The following is a 21,732-nucleotide window of genomic DNA, read 5'->3' as shown; positions in this document are numbered from 1 at the left end:
TCACCCATCAGTGCATCACAGCTCTGCTGGTCTAACAAGATGAATATCCACACTCTTCCTGAGCCCTTTATGCCCAGGCTTCTAAGAAGGAACAGATTTTTGCTTCTGAGTCATCTTCTGGATGCTCTTTGTGTATGTGTGTGGAGAAGCCAAACAGTGGGAAGACTGGAGAGGACCAGAAGAAGCCAGAGAGCTAGTCAATCTACACGAAAAGAGAGAAGAAGTTGGGGGAGAGAAAGAAATATTCACAAGGTCTGGGTGTCTGGAAGCTTTAGGGGGCTCAGAGCAGCTGTAAGGTTTAGAGAGGAGAGGAAAGGGGAGGTTCAGAGTGTGGCTGTGTTTACTGATTAGATCCTTCTTTTTAATTTTATTTTTGCTCTTCTCAATATTTAAGTAAAAATGGGAATAAAAATTTCAATAAGTTTTTAGTTTAGATTATTTGGGCTGTATATGTTGATTTTGTTTTTTGGAAGATGATACTGTGCAGATCCTGGGCCTCCTGGGAGCTCCAGGATTTATTCGGGTTACCTTAAAAGGAAAAGGATTTGATAAATCACTAATGTCTCCATTTGAAATAGTTTAATATGTTACCTACTGTTCTCTGAAGTATTTACTTAAAAGAGAACTCCAGGGACAGAAACACCCCCAGATACTGAGGGCCTGTATTTTCTAAACCAAGAAATGACTGTGTACTAGTAGAATTTCAGAAGTAATAGCATAGGATGATGACTCTTTCTTAAAAATAAAACAAAACGACACAGCCCAGTTTCATTCTATCTTGTCTGTGCTATTCATATAGTTTCTCTGGTCTCTGTTTCCTCCCTTGGAATTTATTTATTTTATTTTATTTTTTTAAAAATATATTTTATTGATTTTTTACAGAGAGGAAGAGAGAGGGATAGAGAGTTAGAAACATCGATGAGAGAGAAACATCGATCAGCTGCCTCCTGCACACCCCCCTACTGGGGATGTGCTGAAACCAAGGTACATGCCCTTGACCGGAATCGAACCTGGGACCCTTGAGGCCGCAGGCCGATGCTCTATCCACTGAGCCAAACCGGTCCCGGCCCTCCCTTGGAATTTATATTTGGTACCCAGTGATCAAGATAACAAACATTTAACTACATTTTTTTTTTTGGGGGGGGGAAATATTTTGCCCTGCCCACATTCAAGCAGAGAATGAACAGATCACTCCCCTGCCTCACCTGGACAGCATTTCCACCCATGACACTTGTGAGCAATGATCTTGGCTTCCAGACAAGGTCAAGGTCCAGAGACCTACAGAACAGTCAGCTAAATTCACCCAGCCTAGTCCCTCCTCTTGATGTCTTAGAACAATATATAATAATAATAAAAAAAAGCGTAATATGCTAATTAGACCGGACAGCTGAACAACCTTCCCGACATCCTTCCAGAAGTCCTTCTGGATGACCTTGCCAAAGAAGCGTGGCTGCGAGGGCTGAGCCCCTTGCACGAATTTTGTGCATCGGGCCTCTAGTCTAATATAATACCAGATTGTGTATGTTTGGTCAGACTGAAGTAAACCTAGTAGGATTTTGATTTTGTTTTTGTTGTTTGCTTATTTGTTTTGCAGAATGGAATCCTAAAGGGGGGACATCCCAGCCAAATTTGACCCCCTATGGGCCAGAGAGAAGTGATGTGGAGGGCAGTGAAGAAGAACTGGGACATCCCTTTCACAGCCCCAAACAGCCAAGCTCCTTACACCATCTCCAGGTCATTCCTTTGAAATGTTCTCCTCAGAGCAGGGCTCCACATGGTGCACACGTACAACCCGTGTGAATGCACACGCACACACACACACACACACACACACACACATGCACGCACACATCTCTGTCTGGTGACAGATTGGGCCTGAAGAATCTGGCAGTCTGCATGGCCGATGGCAGAGTGTCGAGGCTGTTCTCACTGTCTCCCTGGAGTCCCATTGCAGACGCAGGTGCGCGTCAGTGCCTGCTCTAATTTTATCCCTGCTTGATGGAGGAGACTAACTGAGCAGCAGGGAGGCTGCTATTTTGGGTCTCTCCGTGGCTCTGGGTTATATAAAGCCTATTGCCGTGACCTGCATTGCTTTGTGGCTGTGCCTCACTCTTGCGCGTTCTGTCACAATATGTCATCAGTGCAGACATTCACACACACATCCCCGGGGCTCTTGGGGAACGAGAAAGGAGGCGTGCGCCGGAGGACTGTGTGTGCGTGCACACGTGTGTACACCTCTGCCAGCTCGCTGGGGGAGGAGGCCTGCATATACTACTAGGGTGGGGAATTGTACGGGAAGGAGGTTTGTTTTTGAAGGAAATGGAAAGATCTTCCTGATGGAGGAACGTGAGTGTATGTGCCTTGGGCTGTAGGACAGAGTGTGTTTGTGAGATGATGTTGTGGATCTGCTGTTGGCATGGCAATGAGAATAACTTCTATTTCAGTAGCTCTTTTCATTGGGAAGGAACCCAAGAGTTTCATAAATTATAGACAAACAGCTCTGCCTCTGAATAGCAGGAATTTTTCACCTGGAATTAGGAGCAGCAGTTAGACAAACAAACACGAAAGCGTGAATTTAGGGCTGGACCGATGACAAGAAGATGGCATTTCCTGCATCACTGGGGACAAATCTTACTTGGAAAATTTTCCTCACAGATCAAAAAGCCCTACAGTGCTGGTTTTGTGACTGGGGCTTGCTTGAATTAGTCATGTCTGATATCTAATTTATCTTTGTCTCCCCCAGTATTAAATCTTAATAAATATTTTTAGACATGTACATTTTGATGGATGAACATACAGCAGAATCCTAATGTAATACAGCTCATTAGTTTATGAATTTGAAAGAACCAGGCTTCCCAAAACATACATTGTTCATGCAGAGCAAGCCTAAAGGAGCTTGATGAGCTGACCGTACAGGTATTTGCCTTGGCCCCCAACACAAGCAGGGGAGAGACGTTCTGTGCTCAGTGGGCCACGTGTCTCCCACATAGAATCGCCCAGGGTATATTTTGGCTGGCATGATGGAGGCCATAAGGCATCACCCAGGGGAGTGAGGACTTGGCATGCACACACAGCTTGGCTCTTACATCCTGACAGAATGTGAGGCCTGAGGCTGGCACGGCTGTTTCTCATTCGGGTTTTCTGTCATTGGCAGCTAGCACAGCAATGGGGCTCTCATTACTTGACTAAGGCGCTGTTTCTTAGCTGCTCTTATAAAGGCATTGAAGACCCTTCTCCTCCACTGGCCAAAGCACTTCTAAGGGATTTTAGAGAGAAAAATTCGGGAGCTTTCCATGAAGAAAACCAGGGGAATCTGGCAGCCTGCTACTAGAGCTGAAGGGAACTGGACGAGATTCAAAGACGGCTTGTAGGGGCTGGATGGGGAAATGAAGCTAGGAATGGGGAAGGTATAAATGAATCACTGTGTCTAGTTTATTACTAACTGACCAACAGAATCTCTCCACTCATGCTCCTCCCCTCTGCCCCTGGCTGGGGGCAGGCACCTACCACTCTGGCTCCTTGGTGGTCTCCTCCTAGTTCCCCCGAGTCCTTCCCCCTTTCCCGTCAGAGTGACCTTTCTATAACACAAATCTGGTCACCCCGTTGTATAAATTTCTTCAAAGGGTCTTCATTTTTCTCTCCAGATAAAACCCAAATGCTTTAGCAGGCACACAAGGCTCTCTATGATCTGGGGCCTGCTTCTCTCTCTGGCATGGCTTACATAGCAACTCTCTCAACCCTCCCCAAAGCCTGCCACCTCCCTCTCCCCGTCATTCCACTCCCAGATACCTTAAAGCTTGCTGAACCACTTGCAATTCCCTGAATGCGATAAACTCTCTTTTCCTCTGTGTGCTAGCATGGACCCTTCCATCTATCCGGAATGCCTTCCTTTTTCCTCCCTAAAGGATTAGGCCTCAACTCAAACATCACCTTCTTTAGGAAGTTGTGCTAACTCCTCTAGGCCTGGATCAGGTGTAGATGAAATTGAAGAGGCAAGGTCAGGTCCTGAGAAATTTGAACTTGAATAATACCCATGGGCCCATAATGTCTGTCTCCAAAGCCTAAGGCAGAGGGACCTGCCCTGCCCCCCACTCCTGTGGCACTGCAGGCAGGACTGCTGCTTGGGGTGTATAGTTAGCGGGACGTCCATTTCACCACAATGATCAGCTATCACTGATTAGCCTCTTTCCCACAGTCTGCACTGGGTCCACCTTTTTGGCACCCACTTTACCATCCATCTGTGGAACGAAGGGGAGGACTTGCGTATGGACTTCAATGTCCTTCTTGGAGGACCACAGACCTCCATCCATGTTGTCCCCGTGGTGCCATCAAGGAACTGCCAAGCAGCTGTGATTCTGCCACCACCACCAGAACCCGACATCTCCATCCCACTGGGCTGGCTGCTGCCTCTGCTCTGCCACATGGGGAGAGGCTGGCCACAGGCGCAGGAGGGAAACCCGTGTGCTGAGCACTTCATACTGAGCAACTGAGATTAGGCTCTTTGGGTCTGGGTGTCAGCTGATGCTCATATTTTTTTTTTGAGAAAATGAAGAAAGGATTAGAGGAGGCCCTGTACTATAAATCTGATTTCAAATGTTCTGAGAAAGGCTCTTTAATTAAATCCCTGATGCAGCCTTCTTATAGGAAATGATTTTTTAAAAGATGGTTAATCACCACTTAATTCATCTGTTTTAATATTCGCACTTCCATGTATTGGGCTTTATTAAAGTAGGGTCTGTCTTTTCAACACTCTCAAGGCATCACTACCCCAAACATTTTCACTGGATACTGTGTTGGAAGCTGCCTACTGATCTTCCAAGGACAAATCTGTGTGCATGTGCACACACATGTGTTGTCTTCAGTCCTTTGTCCCTGATCTCAGAGTTGACTCCTGGTAACAGAATAATAATGATATCCACCCAGGAATAAACTGGCTATGGGGGAGGTGGGAACATAACTGGCATTTCCTGGGAAATTTTCAGAACTGAAAGAGTGCCTGTTTTAGGCTCATAAATCCTGACAGCTACTCACCCTGCTGTGACAGAGAGGGAACAGGAGAGAGCCTGGGGGAGCCGAGAGGAAAGGAGGACGGATGCTGGCATGCTCACAATTTTAGAACAGCTGCAGTGGTTAGAGTAGCTCCCCCTGAATGAAATGACGCTGGGCCACTTACGGGAAAGGGAGAGAAGATCCTGCAGCCCATGACAAGGAGGGAAGGGGACTCGGTTTACACAGTGGGTGGGTATTACAGGAATTATGTGTATTAGGCACTACTGCCATCACCTAGAAAAACACATGCTTTACTGCCAAGAAACTAATAATGAATTCGAACATCTTCCAGGGATGAGAACAAGTTAAAACAATATACTCTGTGCTCAGTATGTAAGATATTTCAAATTCAGTAGCACATTTGTCTCTCCTATTTGTCATTTATTTTGGTTTCTTTCTTTCACATAAAGGGGTTCTCGATAGTGAGGGTCCTACCTAATGTTGGTTGACGACTAACTGCACGCTGTTCTTCTAAACATTCTACATCCAGCAGCTCAGGCAATCCTCATGTTAGAGGTGGGTACCCTTAATATCCTCATTTCACAGATGGGGAAATGAAGCCACAGGGAGATAAAGTGACATGCCCAAGACCACACAGCTGGTGAGTGGAAGAGCAGGCAGTCTGGCTCCAGATCCCAAACTTGGAACCACTATTCTATACCACTTTGTAGTAGCCCAGGTGCCCTTTTAAATCTGTCTGCTGGTGGTATGCAAGGTGTGTGTTTCAGCTCGTTGCATAAGAATTAGAGAAACAATGTGGAAATCCTGTATGAACGTCAGCATGACATCATTATTAAAAAAAATACTCATGAATCCAGGTCAGTGATGTCACCTTTAGAACTTAGCAGCAACTCCATAGAGGACTCCGAGTGAGTCTCATTTCTAGACTCCCTGGCCCTAAACACTCAACAAGTGATCCCTTCGCCTAGTCACTCAATGTTTATTGAGCACTTACTCTGTGCCAGCAGGCCAGGCACACTGTACTGGGCTCTGGAAATACAACTGGGGCTAAGGCACAGTCCTCGCCCTCAGGAAGCTAGTAACGCATGGACAGGTCATAGTCAACAGGGTAAAAGCACAGCAACAGCAGCCCACCCGCTGCACTCATTTGTTTCACCTGCCTGCCCCCACTGAGCTACCAGGCTTATGTTCTGTGTATCTAAAAGGCAGCCAAAGCTTTGTGACTGCACCAAGTCAAAGACATGTGTCCACTTAAAGGGGCAGCTGTCACCCACTATCACCAGTCCCCTTCCCCCAAGGAAGGCCATAAATCTATACTGAGTGTGTGTGTGCAAATGTGCAAAATCTCGGTTTTTAAACATTGGCAATGAAGCAAATTTTTAAACACATTATGTAGCCCTCGTTGGTGTGCTCGGTGGTTAGAGCATCGACCCATGCACCAAAGGGTCTCAGGTTTGATTCCCCATCAAGGGCACATATGTGGGTTGCAGGTTCGATCCCTGGCCCCCATCTGGGCGCATGTGCGGGAGGTAACAAATGGATGTGTCTCTCTCACACTGATTCTCTCTCTCTCTCTCTCTCTCTCTCTCTCTCTCTCTCTCTCTCTCTCTCCCTTTAAAAATCAATGGAAAAATATCCTCAGGTGAGGATTAACAAAGAAACAAAATACGTTATGTAAGCTGGAACAAAAAAAAACCTGTCTGTGGGTCAGAATCTGCTGTGGACCCCACAGTTTGATGGAGCCACATTGTCCTACAGCAAATGAAAGTCCCTTCTCCGTTTGTGCAATATCAAATCTGTGTTACTCTAGGCCCAAATCAACAAATACCCAATGACAGCCCGCTGCCCAGAGTTCAGCCCTTTCACCTGCACTATCTAACTAAAATCTGAAAAACACTGTGTGGGTCACAAAGGAGAGGGAACATCACTGTGAGAACTGTACTTTCATTTCCGGGCGGGGGTGTGGTTAAATTCACAACTTTGGTGTGACACTAACCGTGCGAGGGTTTTTACATTCGATTTCCTGTTTCCTTTTCTTAATAAAGAAAGGAAAAGCAGGCCCCCGCAGCAACGGTATGCTGGGTTCCATAGGAAGACACCATGGGGGTTCCGACTTAGCCACAGACTTGGCCACAAGCAAAAACAAAACGTAACCCTGAAACCTGGTAAACAGCACCATGCAGGAGACTGTGGGTCATATGGTTGCTCAGGATTGTTTTGTTCACCTCGGGTAGCAATTTCCCACCTCTCTCTAGTGACCCAAGTCCTCTGTTTTTGAGTTGCTGGATTATTTCCCACGAAAGGTTTAGAAAGTAATAATGGTGAGAATGATCATGATGGTAGCTCTCATGTGCTAAGGACTGTGAGGGGAGACGCCTTGCATGTCTCTAAGCTCACATAAACTCTCTAGGAATCATCCCCCCCTTTACAGAGAAGGAAACTGAGACTTGGAGTTCAGCTAATGTGCCCCAGTCACTCATAAGTGATGGAGAGGGAATTTCGTTCTTTCATTCATTCCTCAAATATTTATTTGCCACCTATGTACTGGACCAGGCGCTACAGAAAGATTTACAGTTCAAAGGAGCTGAGCTCAAAACTTTTCTCACTTGTTGAAAATGCCCTTTGTGCAGAGGCCACATTTGAGACATTTATCTTGAGTTTTCTTTCGTTCACTTGGACACTTAGTGAGCATCTACTGTGTTCACAGTTCTAGGCTGAGTGCTGGGGGAATACACTGATCCTGGTTTCGGGAGCTTGTAGTTTATGCAATAAAACATTTGAATAAAAATACAAGATGATGCATAATTAAGTGCCAAAAATAAATCGTCCCAATGAAAACGTTCAGAGGAGTGAGAGATTACTTTGCACTAGAATGGTTGGGACAGCAGAACAGAGAAGGCCTTTGAAGGGTGGATAGAGTGGAGATGACGGTCTCAATAGGGGTGCAGGAGAAAAGGGCAAAGCGCAGCAAAGGCAAAGGTGTGGAAGGAGGAAAGAATACAGGGATGGTGTGTAACCTAGTGTATAAGTACTCCGTTTGGGCAGTCGCCTGGCATGGTCCTGGGTGTGAATGCAGAATCGACACCTTTCTACTTGTGTGATTTTGGATAAGTTACTTTATTTGTATTAAGCCTCAGTTTCCTAACCTATGAAGTGGGCATTTTATGAATGACACATAGGCCCTGGCCGGGTAGCACACTTGTTTAGAGCAGGTGTCCTCAAACTACGGCCCCGTGGGCCACATGCGGGTGTTTTTGCTGTTTTGTTTTTTTACTTCAAAATAAGATATGTGCGGTGTGCATAGGAATTGGTTCATAGTTGTTGTTTTTTTTAAACTATAGTCCGGCCCTCCAACGGTCTGAGGGACAGTGAACTGGCCCCCTGTTTAAAAAGTTTGAGGACCCCTGGTTTAGAGCATAGTCCCGATATGCCAAGGTTGAGAATACGATCCTGGGTCAGGGCACATACAAGTAGCAACCACAGAATGCTATAAATAAGTGGAACAACAAATTGATGTTTCTCTCTCTCTCTCTCTCTCACACACACACACACACACACACACACACCCCAACCCCCTTCTCTAAATTCTATGAAAGAAAGAAAGAAGATGCAGCAATGCCTGGCAATTGGCAACAGCTCAGTGGCAGCTACTATTATTATTAATATGTTCTCTCTGGGAGATACCTGGCAGCTGTTCCATCTGAATAGTGGAGAGATGTGTGGCCAACCTGAAACCATAACGTAAGAGCTGAAAGGAGGACTGGAAACTCTATAGCCATGAACTAAGCGCAGCATGTCTAAGCCCCAGAATCGGGTAACACAACCAAACCACAAATGTGCTGCTCAGGCCTTTAAAGTTCTACGGCAGGGCAAGACCCACTGTAACTTACTTTGTGTGATGGAGTCAAACCACATTTTTTTTTTTCTTCTCATCAGACTTCACAGGAAATATACTCCTTTGTTCAGATTTGAGATAAGGTACCTCTTTGTCTTGACCCTCCTTTGCAGCACTAACTCACCCATTTAGTTGCTCACTTTCTATCCTAGGCCCATATCATCATCAGCTTATATTTAGTAGGCACTTGGGTTTGTATAGCTCTATTGTTAGATGTCAAAAAGAAATTAAAATCTATTCAGACATGGTTTGTAGTCAGACTGAGATGATAATCTAAGAGAAGGAGGTGAGGTCTCTAGGGGAACCCCAAGGGTGGGGCTGGTGGATTTTTTTTTTTACAGGTTGTTTATTTTGCCATCAGTAATCCCCTACATTGCTGTTGCTCAATAATTATTTCAGGTTTCATGACTTCCAACCTAACCTCTACGAGGTGTTGACAACAATTTCTCAGCAGCTGTTATGAATTAATAGCTGCCTGCCCAAGTTGACCTATTAAAATTTTCAGGAAAATTATCTTAAATCAATTTCCCCAAGACCCCTGACCTAATCTAAAGGATTTCTTCCCCATTCTAAGAATACCAATCCTGGATCTCTTCAGAAAGGACTACGTAAGGGTTGACGGCAGGAGAACATGGAAGGAGGAGTATGAACAATAGCCCAGAAAATGATAGCTGAGAGCCAGATTTCTACCCACTTATCTCAAATCCAGAGAAAGAAGGATGCAAAGAAATAATAACCTACCACCACAAAAATGCCTAACATTTGTTGAGCATTTGCCATACACATACAGTATTTCACCGTCCTCCCAGCAGCACTATAAGGAAGGTACTATTGTTAGTCCCGTTTTACAGATAAGAAAACTGAGGCACAGGTAGAGTAATTAATTTGGGAGATTAATACTTTGCAAATGAGTGGCATAGCTAGGATTAAAAACCAGGGAGTCTGGCTCCAGGATTGGTGGTGTTAAATACTACCAAGGTGTGTGTGTGTTTTATTGAGAAGAGGTGGAGGGAGAGGATGTGCTATAAAAGGACCAGGAATAGAAGGGTGCCTTGGGGATTTTGACTTTGGCCTTGCATGATGCCATCCCAGCCTCAGAGCAGAACCCAAATGCAGAGGGACAGGGCATATCCAGACAAAGAGCCCAGTTTTAGAAGTACCCGCGCGCTAACCGATTGCGCAACTGGAGCCCCTAGACAAAGAGCCCAGTTTTAGACTTTAGTATGGGATCTAGTTAGCCTGGGGGCATTACTGAAGCCATCTCCGGCTCATGGATCTCCAAAGTGGCCAGTGAGAGCCTGAGAATCAGATGGCACTCCGGAGACATGAATCTAGTGGTCCTAAGGATCTCCAGAAAACTGGACTTTGGAGCCTTGACCTCCCCCCCCCCCCCCTCCCCCCTCCCCCCCGCTCCTTCCCCCTCTGTCCCCCCCCCCCCCCCCCCCGCCAGTCCAATATGGCAATGTCTCAAGACTCCTCCCTGGTCCCCCGTCTCCACCGACCCTGAGGAAAGGGCCTCCCCTTTGCTTTAGATAGTTAAGATCATGGTCTCAGAAGTCAGCCCGTCCTGGGTTTGAATTTCACTTATTGCCTGTGCAGACTCGGGGAAGTTAACTTCTCTATGCTTCCATGTGTTTTAAATGTCAAATTAGGATAATCACAGAACCCATTTCACAGTGTTGTTTTAAGGATTAAATAAATGAATCCATATCAACCACATAAAGCATGCCAAGCACTCAATAAATGTGGGCGATGGCAATTATCTACACCTTGCCTCCATTTAAAAAGTAATTCTAACTGTCTCCAGCCCACGGTGTACATTATCACATCCGGTAGGGAGCGGCCTGCTGAACAAAGCCCGTGGCCTTGCCAGGCCTGCAAGCCTCTCTGGAAGAGGAAATGGTTTCATCACCTGGCTGTCTGGGTCAGGGCCACTTTCTTCAGGGAAGGGCTCTGTGCCTTGCTTGCTGGACATGCTTGGTGACTCCCTGCACCCTGGCCTGGTTCTGCCACCCCCTAGAATGTGAAGGAACATAGAGAGGCACACACTGCCCTGCCCAGTAGAAGGCTTTTTCAAGGCAGGCCCCGAGAGCGTCTGGGCAAGGCTTTGCTCCATGAAAGCGAATTGTTCTGAAGGTCATTTTTTAGGACCTGGCCGGATGCCCATGATGTTACCTTCACCTGTCCTAGGAAATGCCTGAATTCACAAAAGGCTATCCCGGGGTCCAGGGCAAGGGCAAGTTTCTAGGCTTGATAGGAAGGCTCTTTCCAAGTTGCCTTGGGAGCCTCGGAAGTAAAGTGTGGGGAAAGCAGGGTGGGGACCGGGGACTCTATCTGTGTCTGCTCTCCATGGCATCTCTAGCCCCTGTACAGTGTGAGCTCTCTAGGAATGGCGCTTCCACATGGTGGTTAAGCACACGGATTCCAGAGCCAGATGACCTGCAGTGGAATCCTGGCCCTGTCTTAGCTGGGTGGCCTTTGGTAATTGCCTTAACCTCTCTGTGCCTCTGTTTCTCATCTGTAAAAGGGGATGGTGATAATATTACTCACCTCCTCACCTCTTAAGGTTGTTTGGAAGCTGAAAGGAGTTTTCATAAAAATGCTTAGAACAATGCCAGGAATGCGGCATAAGTGTTAGCTGTTATTTCCCACATGCCAGAGATTTTCGTTCTAGATGGAGGATCAGATAAATAAGGGGGCAAATCCAGAGTTCTAGACTAAAGCCTGTTTGGCCCTGAAGTCTGTTGTCTTTGAATGCTACCTACCGCCTTGTATAAAAAGAAGCCCTATTTTGGATGCTTTAGGAAAGTCTAGATTTCAGCTGTGGGAACCTGAGTCCCCCGAAGTAAAACACAATTGTCAGCGTGGATGTTCGCTTTGAATCTAAAAGTTAAGGTGCCCACAGGTAGTAGGGACTTAGTGTAATCCAGCCCCAACGGACATGATCAATAGGCCCCGGGTCCCAGATCCCAGGGTGATTGGAGGTCTCCTAAGCCTGCCCTTTGACCTGGATCTGGGTGGAGTTAGTAATACAGGAATAGGTGAAATGCCAGCCACACCTGGCTGGCCCACAAAAAGGAAATACTTCCCCACACCTTGCTTCTGCACTCAGAGGGCCCCCAGGTGAAGGCATCCCGGTGCAAGCCTCAGGCTTTAATGCCTGGGTGTGGCTGCAGGAACCACCCAGTGCAAACCAGAGTGAACCTGCTGCCCTTTCCCTCCCTCGCTGCCAAGTCAAACAGAACACAGGGAACACAAATAGAATCATCACAATAAACCGGTTGTTGGAGCCAGACACAGGCGAACCCACTCCCTGGCACCATCACCCCCTCCACGGGTCCAGACACGATGGGGTGCTTGGAAGGCTGAGGAAGGTGTGGCCCGTGGGCATTCCTGCCCAGCAAGCAAACCTCCCGCTTGTCTGTACTCACTGCCACCCACACAGATCTCTCCAGAAGCTGCTTGCCAAGCCTGGAATGGAGGAGGGTCTCCCCTTCCCCCAAGCGCTGGATCACCGGGAAATGCCCTTCCCACCCACTCTACTTGACTAATGCTGCGTGCCAAGGAGGGAACTCTTTAGACACATTAAAATTCTAAAGGCATGTGAGGTTTGGAGGAATTCGTGCTCGACGTGCTTCTCTGCAGGGTCTGGCCTGGGGGAGGGGGAAGGGGAGAAGGAGAGCCAGCACTGAGTACAGCCCCACAGAAATCTGGGCAGCGTTCTCCAGGTAGCCTGCGAACTCAGCTAGTGCCTCCCTAGCCTGGGGCGGGTCAGACTCTCCCAGAACTCGCCCAGACCTTTCAGCTGCGTGTGCTCTGGGGCATGTCTCTCTTTGCCTCTTGGATCTTGGGCCAATAAGTAAATATAGGTTAGTTCCAGGAGGCAGGGATGGATCAATGTTTTTACTTTGTGTGTCAGCACCTTTTCACGACGATCTAGCACCGTGGTTCTCAACCTTTCTAATGCGGCGACCCTTTAATACAGTTCCTCACGTTGTGGTGACCCCCAACCATCAAATTATTTTCGTTGCTACTTCATAACTGTAATTTTGCTACTGTTATGAATCATAATATAAATATCTGTGTTTTCCGGTGGTCTTAGGCGACCCTGCTAGCCGTTGATCTTCCATCCCTCCCCTCCACCTTTTCTTTTTAACGAATTTGGAAAAAGCGGCTAGAGTCTCCGTGGATGAGAAGAGATTAACCAAAGAACATATATGCGTATGTGCATAGCCCATGGACACAGCCAATAAGGTGGTGAAAACCTGGGGTGGGGCGGGGATTGGAGGGAGAGGGGCAAAGAGGGGAAATGAAGGACATCTGTAGTACTGTTAACAATAAAAATAAAAAAAAGAAAGGTAAACTTGTGAAGTGATCCAAGTAGAGGTTTTTTCCTGCATTCCACCTAACCGTGGGGATGTAGGAAGAGCAGAAGCTCTGAAAATTGACACCTGGGTTGGAAACCTGGGCAAGTTACTTAACTCCTCAGTTTCTTTGGTTGTCAGAATGGGCATAAGAAGACCTAGTTCATCCCGGCTTGCATGGCTCAGTGGTTGAGCATTGACCTATGAACTAGGAGGTTGCGGTTCATTTCCAGTCAGGGCATATGCCAGGGTTGTGGGCTCAATCCACACAATCCCCAGTGTGGGGTGTGCAGAAGGCAGCCAATCAATGATTCTCATCATTGATGTTTCTATCTCTGTCTCTCTCTCCCTTCTTCTCTGAAATCAATAAAAATATATATATATTTTTTAAAAAGTAGACCTAATTCACAGAAGTGCTGGGAGGATCTGAGAGCATAAATGAGAGCACTTTATACAGTCCTGGCACATTAAAGAGTAGATATATCTTGTCTTCAGTTTTTCCTTCCCCCACACTCTGCCAGTTGCTTGCTGGGTCCCTGATTGGCCTGAGAATTAGAAGAGAGACCTAGAGAGAGATATATAATCTTACAGTAAACAAAACTGTCTTATTCTAACTTATGTCTGAGTTTAAAGTAGGGAAGATAAGAAGGACTGCGGCTCCACTTTTTTTTTTTCCCCTAGATGGCAAAATAGGTTATTTATGTGCCGGGGGGTGGGGGGGTAAATCAAATAAATGCCTTACTTTCCCATCTGAAACAAAACACAAACCACTTCATTCCCATGCCAAAACTGATGCCATCTAATCTACCCTTGAGCCAGACCTTCCAATCCATTTGAACTTGAGGTTTCTCTCTTTTCAATCGGCCTTATGGTATTGGGGGAAGGGAAACTGACACTCCTGTGGGGTCTAACTTGATCATCAGTTGATAGAAAAAGTAGAAATTATCACTACTTCCCTGAAAATGTCAGAATTAGTATTTCGCTGCCTTGCCTATGGTCCTGTGAAAAGCAGAATCGCATAATGCTTGGATATGTGGCATGGATCACAACCATTTTCTGGCTTTTTTTTTTTTTTTAATTCAGATGACTTGGTTCAGCTTCCTCCTGTGTTTAGTCAACATTGACAAAAGACTTTAGCTTCTATTAAGTAAGAACCAGACAGGAAAAACACTATGGTGGAGATGGGTGGATGAGGCAAGGGTTGGGGGAGAGCTGGTCTAGTGGGTAGAAACCTGGGGTGTGGCCGCACAGTGGGAAGCGAGTGAAGGGAGAACTGTTTAAAGAAGGGTGTCGGGGAAGTGAGTAATAGGTAGGTCAGAGGATGGAGCAAGGGAATGTTGAAAGGGAACGGATATGCTCTGGGGGCAGGTGATAAAGTACCTCCCTGGGAGCCCAGGGAGGGCTAGCGTGGAGTAACAGGACGGGAACCCTCAGGTTCTGATTCGTCAAAGATGGAAACATGGGATTGGATATGTGTTGGTGGAGTAAATGAGGAATCCCAACCAATCCCTGACGCCATTCATTTTTAAATGAAATCCTTCTTTATGCTCCTGCCATCAGAAAAACACGACATACTCACCTCAACAGCTTATTTTTTAAATTCCAGCAAATAACGCCCCCTCTGCTGTCCTTCAAAAATAACTTTTTAAGTTGGATTTAAATTCAGCCAGGCTGGAAGATTATATTGGGAGAAAATTCAGAGTCCTGGGCGCCTTAGCCTTCATTCAAAGGTTACATTTCGTTCAGGGTGGTTGCTTTCATATTGTCATCTCAATCCTTCCTTCACTCCTCTGCTACTTGATCTGGTTTTGTTTACACGTTGTTGCTGCAACTTTCCTATAACGGTTTCCAGAGCTGTGTGAAGAGAGAGGAGGCTGGCGCCCAGAGATTTCTCACACTCCCCCCCCCCCCCCCCCAGCTTGTCTAGTCAAGATGAAATTAAGCGTGTACAAATCAAAGCTTCGCTTCCTATTGGCCTAGGGTTTTCAGGCCTTCCCCCTTTTCAGCACCACAGGCCTCAGGGGTTTCTAAATGTTCTCTCCTTTGGAGAAGAAGTGTTTTTGAATGGGGTTAATGAGGCACCCCTCCCTCAAGTCTTCAGCAAAGGTCTAGGGAACGAATGTCCAGCGTCCTGCCGCCTTTAACGGGCATAAAAGACAAACATAAACTTTCCAGTTCCTCCCGACTCTGGAATTCACTCCTAGAGTGGGAAAGTGTTCAGCGCTGGGTTTTGTTCCCGTCTCACGGGCAAGGCAGTTTAGTCAGTGGCTCTTCTGCGGGCTGCTGTCTGGAGGACGCGGCGGTTCGGGGAGGTCACCCTGACAATCATGGCCAACGAAGGGTGGAGGGAGTTGGTCTGGTCCGGCCCTCAGTCTGGAGTCACAGGCAGCACAGCGATCTTGGCTCAGGACCCGGGCTGAGGCGTGTCGGGACAGCCTAGGGGTGTCCTGGATTTCCAGGGGCTGGGGAACCCTCTCTGGCCCGGGGGCGGGAGACGCTGTCCCAGAATCGGTTTTGGCTCCACAGCCGCCTCAGCGCTTTCTAATTCCAGCACCAAACAATAACAGCCACCGCCGCAGCCATGGCGACAGGCCCCGCCCCCCCGGCCTGGCTCCGGACGGGCCGCACGTGACGGCGACGCCTGCGTCGCTCCCTCCGCCCCTGGCGTGCGGCGGGAGGGCGGGATGACGTTTACTCTGTCGTCTCCAAGGATATAATGCATAGACCTCGACGTCGCCCCGTGTTTAGTGTGTAACGTTCCTCTGTCTCCATGGCAACGTCAGGCGGCCAAACACCGGGCCCCAGCAACAGGCTTCTGATTGGCTCGGGGCTTCCAAAGGCGGGGCCTCGGCTCCCCGCCACTCCGCCGTGTTGCTGTTTTGGTGGTTTGTCTCCCACTTGTTTATTTCTCCAACAGATCTTGGAGCCTGAGGTCCTGTTCCGTCGCCAAGGATGAAATCCTGGAGAAAACGTGCACAACGTGCAGCTTGCGCCTACCGATCCCAGTCCAGCAGATGACATATTTCCACTGTGGCTCAGTCCCTTGTGGGAGTCAGGCCCCCCAGGCCGGGCGACCCTCAAGGCCCAATATGTGGTGTTATGGCCCCGACCCCACCCCACATCGCTCCTCAGAAATGCTAGTACCCTCCAAGCCTCACCCCAGAGACGGCATTGCCTTCGCACCTACACCTGTTTAGGCCCGCCAGCGCCGTCGGGGGCCTTTGGTGAGAGCTATCAGAGCTATCCCCTGCAGAATTGGGCTACCCTTCCCGGTCTGGTTCTAATTCTGTTGAACGACACCATGTATGCATATTGCCACCCAGAGATACCCGGCTTTCTTGTGTTCTGAGCAGATACCAAAGAACATGGGTTGGTATTTTTACTCGTGCCCTCGTGGACTCTTCTGCTCTTCTGCCTCTTTTAATTCAGAAGAGGGGCCATTTGCCTTTTCCAAAAGATATAGAAATAAATTGAGGACAGAGATGTGGGTGGGATGGGGGAGAATTCTGGTCGTAAAACCCCAGGTTTCTTCATATATAATGGTAATATATTGATGGAGTTAAACATTCCAAGGCACAAATGATGTTTACAGCAAGTTTTAACCTTATCCTGGGCTCCCATCAGTGAAACCAAGTTAACATCTGGCAAGAGATAGTGATCTAGCAGCCTCAGGGGATTCAGACAAGCTGAATGCTTAAAAGAATGCCTTAAAATCTTTAGTTATGGTGTCAAATATAATAAATCTCCACTAGCTCATGCACACACAAGTCTGAAATGGTTCATAAAAGATTTAGATTAACCGATAATATGTTTTCAAAACCCAGAGAGAGATAGACACTGATGAAAACCTCAAGTTAAAAACTTACTTTCATAGATTGGAGTTGATAAGGAGGGTACCTGTTCTCTCTGCTCTAATCTTACCCACTATCTCCTTTCCCCTTTATCTGCCCTGGCGAATATCCTAACTAACTGCCCTTCCCCCAGTTAACCCCTTAGCCAACCCCATAGCTTACAGTTTCCTTAGATGTGAGTGATAATAAATGAAATTGGGAGCCTGCTTAATGCAAATAGGACCAAAGGGCACAGCTCTTTATCGAAATTAGCTTCATTCTAATTAAGTCACAGAGACTGCAAATGCTTACTATTTACCCAGTAAATATATTAAATTGCCAGGCTAGTCTCCCTCTCATCTTTACACTGCCAGGGAATATTTGAAAGTCTGATATAGGGTCATTTTTAGACCATCAAACATCCCTTTCTAATTCTATCATCTCTCTTTTCATTTCCAGGAATACAGTGTCATGGTCTCTGAGAGCCAATATATCTGGGTTACACCGAAACAGGAATAATGAGGCAATATTGACATTGTACATTGAAGATGACCTGAAAAGCTGGAAGAGGGGACTGAGGGAATTTTCTCAGTGTGGAAGAGGAAGAGGGGAGGAAGATGGAAGATGACAGTATCTCTAAGTGCCTAGATTTGACTTCAGCACATGAACTTGATTTTACGATTCTGTCCAACGGCATCATTAAAACCTCAAAGCTTTTCTGTTTTCTCCATCTCTCAGACTTGTTTCTTCCTTAGTTTCTTTTTGTTGTTGTTGTTCTTTTGACCATGACCCGAACATGGTCTTGGGCCATGTGTGTGGCCCAGGGAGTTCTTAATTTAGAAAATACCAAATAGATTATAGTTCTGATGGTGCTAAAAACAGCTTGTTTCATATGTGCTTGCATGCACACACACACACATGTACAGACCCCTTTCTGCCCTGTGGTTTGCCTGAGACACTCCATTTAGCTGACCACGTTCAACCTAAGATACCTAATATCCTGCTATGTGACTGATTTCCTCAAACCACAAGGCGATTAATCTACCCAGCCTATTTCCCCTGCTATAAAATGGTGTCTGGAGAACTTAAGGACCCCACATGTTTGCTAAGAGGATTGTAATGATCATTAGTCGATACTGTGGAAATACCAACTAGTATATAAATGCTTGATTATTATTAATGGGTTCAACTTCCCCCAATACCTCCTTGACTTAGTGTTGCATGGAGCCTTCTCCCACCAGGTTTCCACAGTAAAGAGACCTTGCTCCAGGCCAGAAGGTATAGGAGCAGTGACCTACCTGGCTTTCTAAGGGGCAAGTGCACACCATACCTTTTCCACATCCCAGCCATAACTGAGTTCAGCTCTTTAAAAAAAAAAAAAATTAGAGTATAGTTGACATAAAATATTGTATTTGTCTCAGGTGTATAGGAAAGTGATTCGACTTTTATATACCTTACAATGTGATCACCATGATAGGTCTAGTAGCCATCTGTCACTGTACAAAGTTATTACAATATTGTATATTGACTATATTCCCTGTGTTATACATTACATCCCCATGACCTACTTAATTTATAACAGGAAGTTTGTATCTCTTCTTTCCCTTCACCTTTTTCACCTATCCCTTTACCACCATTCCCTCTGGCAACCATCAGTTTGTGCTCTGTATCTGAGTCTGTTTCTGTTTGTCTGTTTTTTAAAGACTGTTTCTGTTTTGTTTGTCCATTTGTGTTTTTGTTGTTGTTGTTTTTAGATTCCACACGTAAGTGAAATTATGATATTGTTTTTCTTCCTCTGTCTGACTTAATTTCAATTAACATACTATCCTCTAGTTTCATCCATGTTGTTGCAAATCGCAAAATTTCATTCTTTTTTGTTTTTAATATATTTTTTATTGATTTCAGAGAGGAAGGGAGAAGGAGAGAGAGATAGAAACATCAGTGATGAGAGAGAATCACTGATTGGCTGCCTCCTGCACGCCCCACACTGGGGATTGAGCCCGCAACCTGGGCATGTGCCCTTGACCAGAATTGAACCCGGGACCTTTCAGTCCTCAGGCCAATGCTCTATCCACTGAGCCAAGCCAGCTAGGGCTCATTCTTTTTACTGATGATATTCTACCTATATACCACATCTTAATACCCATTTATCTTTTGGTGGATGACTATGTTGTTTCCACATCTTGGCTATCATAAATAATGCTGCAGTGAACATAGGGGTACACATATCTTTTTAAATCTGTATTTTGAGTTTCTTCGGGTAAATACCCAGAAGTAGAATTGCTGGGTTCTACGGTAGTTCCATTTTTTAAATTTTTAAGGAACTTCATACTGTTTTTCTTAGTGGCTGCACCAATTTACATGTACAATCCCGCCAACAGTGCATCAAGTTTCCCTTTTCTTCACATCCTCGCCAGTACTTTTTATTTGCTGACTGATTTCAGCCCTGCAACTCACACTCCTCAAGTCTGGCTTTCCTGTTATATAAACGAAGGCATTGCTATCTGCCCTGCTTACCTCTCAGGACAGTTATGAGAGTCATGCTAGGTAATGCTTATGAAAGGGCTTTGAAAACCATAAAGCAGAAGGCATTTTCAAGTTAAAAAAATGTTTTATAAGAAGAGGTGACCTGTAAATGATACTATGTGTAGGTGGACTTGCGGGGTGTTACTTCGTTTTTTAATCCTCACTCGAGAATATGTTTTTTAAAAATATATCTATATGTTTTTATTGATTTTTGGAGAGAAAGAAAGGGAGAGGGAATAGAGAGATAGAAACATTGATGAGAGAGAAACATCAGTCTGCTGCCTCTTGCATGCCCCCCACTGGGGATCAAGCCCGAAACCCGTGCATGTGCCCTGGCTGGGAATCGAACCTATGACTTCTTGGTTCATGAGTTGATGCTTAACCACTGAGCAATACTGGCTGGGACAGGATATATTTTTCAAAACTGATTTTGAGAGAGAGAGAGAGAGAGAGAGAGAGAGAGAGAGAGAGAGAGAAACATCAATTAGTTGCCTCTTGTATGTGCCCCAACCGAACATGGAACCCACAACCTAGGTATGTGCCCTGACTGAAATTGAACTTCAATCTTTTTTGGTGTATGAGATGATGCTCTAACCAACTGAGTCACCCAGCCAGGGCAAGGGGCGTAATTTATAGACAGGCTAGATGAATGCCCACCTAGGATTTGATACGTCCTATATCTTGGTGTGCTTCCTCACTGTCCCTAAAATTCTGTTGTCAGCAATATATGCCTTTGGAGTAAGCATTTGCCACTCTCTTCAGGTCTTAGTTTTTTTGTTGTTGTTGTTTTAATATGTTTTATTGATTTCAGAGAGGAAGGGATAGGGAGAGAGAGACAGAAACATCAACGATGAGAGAGAATCATTGATGGATCACTTCCTGCATGTCCCACTTTGGGGATCGAGCCTTGCAACCCAGGCATGTGCCCTGACCAGGAATCGAACCATAACCTCCTGGTTCATAGGTCGACGCTCAACCACTGAGCCATAGTGGCCGGGCTCTTCAGATCTTACTTTTGAAACACAGATTCTTTTATGAGTAGTGAGCTCCTAAAGGTTAGCATACATTAGGTTAGCAACAGTTTCCTTCTCACACAGGAACAATGGACTTGTGGGTAGGTCTGAGAAACAGGATGTTAGGAGCCTAGAGAGGAGTGTTCATTTTATTCAAAGTCGGCCCTCACCCTCACGGTTGTGCCAGTTGCTGACAGGATGCTTCGAGCCCACCCAGCAGACCTGTAGCTCTCCTCACACACTAGAGGGGGAGGCTCCTTTCTGTCCTCACTCAAAGCCTCCTAGGACATTGATGCACACTAAAACGGAGGACTGTTGGATTTTAGGAACCAGCCAAGTTTTTAAAAAGTTGTCAAACTGATGTGGGTTGCCAACTTTTAATTTTACCAAATGACAACAATCACCTTTTATTATCATCATCATTTTATAAATGAGAAGACGCCCTATCTGGTTTGGCTCAGTGGATAGAGCGTTGGCCTGTGGACTGAAGGGTTCCAGGTTCGATTCTGGCCAAGGACACATGCCTGGGTTGTGGATATGTTTTTTTAAAAGTTGTGGGGGGGCGTGCAGGAGGCAGCCAATCAATGATTCTCTCTCATCATTGATGTTTCTATCTCTCTATCCTTCTCCCTTCCTCTCTGAAATCAATTAAAAAATATACAGTATATATCAATTTAAATATATATATATAATTTAATATATATATATATATATGAGAAGACATTTTTAAAAAGTCAAGAGGATATGATCTAAGACTAAAGGACAGGCTTTTAAAATTGAATATATGTAGCTTTGTGAAAACTCCATTTTGTTTTGATTTTTCCTACCTTCCTTTGACAGTTCTATAACTTCTTCATTCTCCGTGCATAGTGCTGACAATGGTGAAGAGCACATGGAGAGCCCAGCTGGCATGGCTCAGGGTTGAGCATCGACCTATGAACTAGGAGGTCACAGTTCGATTCCCAGTCAGGACACATGCCTGGGTAGTGGGCTCGATCCCCAGTGTGGGGCATGAAGGAGGTAGCCGATCAGTGATTCTCATTGATGTTTCTGTCTCTCTCTCCCTCTCCCTTCCTCTCTGAAATCAATAAAAA

The 21,732-nt window shown here is 45.9% G+C and overlaps 1 long non-coding RNA gene across 1 annotated transcript; it reads left to right on the top strand.

Annotated features, from left to right (window-relative positions):
* The first annotated feature begins 15,964 nt into the window (after window positions 1-15,964).
* Window positions 15,965-17,787, top strand: LOC114230580 (uncharacterized). The gene is made up of 3 exons (XR_008556062.1): window positions 15,965-16,016; window positions 16,187-16,493; window positions 17,559-17,787. It is a non-coding gene; the product is annotated as an uncharacterized LOC114230580 (long non-coding RNA).
* The last annotated feature ends 3,945 nt before the right edge of the window (window positions 17,788-21,732 follow it).

Source organism: Eptesicus fuscus, chromosome 5, assembly GCF_027574615.1.
Source record: "Eptesicus fuscus isolate TK198812 chromosome 5, DD_ASM_mEF_20220401, whole genome shotgun sequence".
NCBI classification, from domain to species: Eukaryota; Metazoa; Chordata; class Mammalia; order Chiroptera; family Vespertilionidae; genus Eptesicus; species Eptesicus fuscus.
This window is presented reverse-complemented; position numbering and strand designations above follow the sequence as displayed.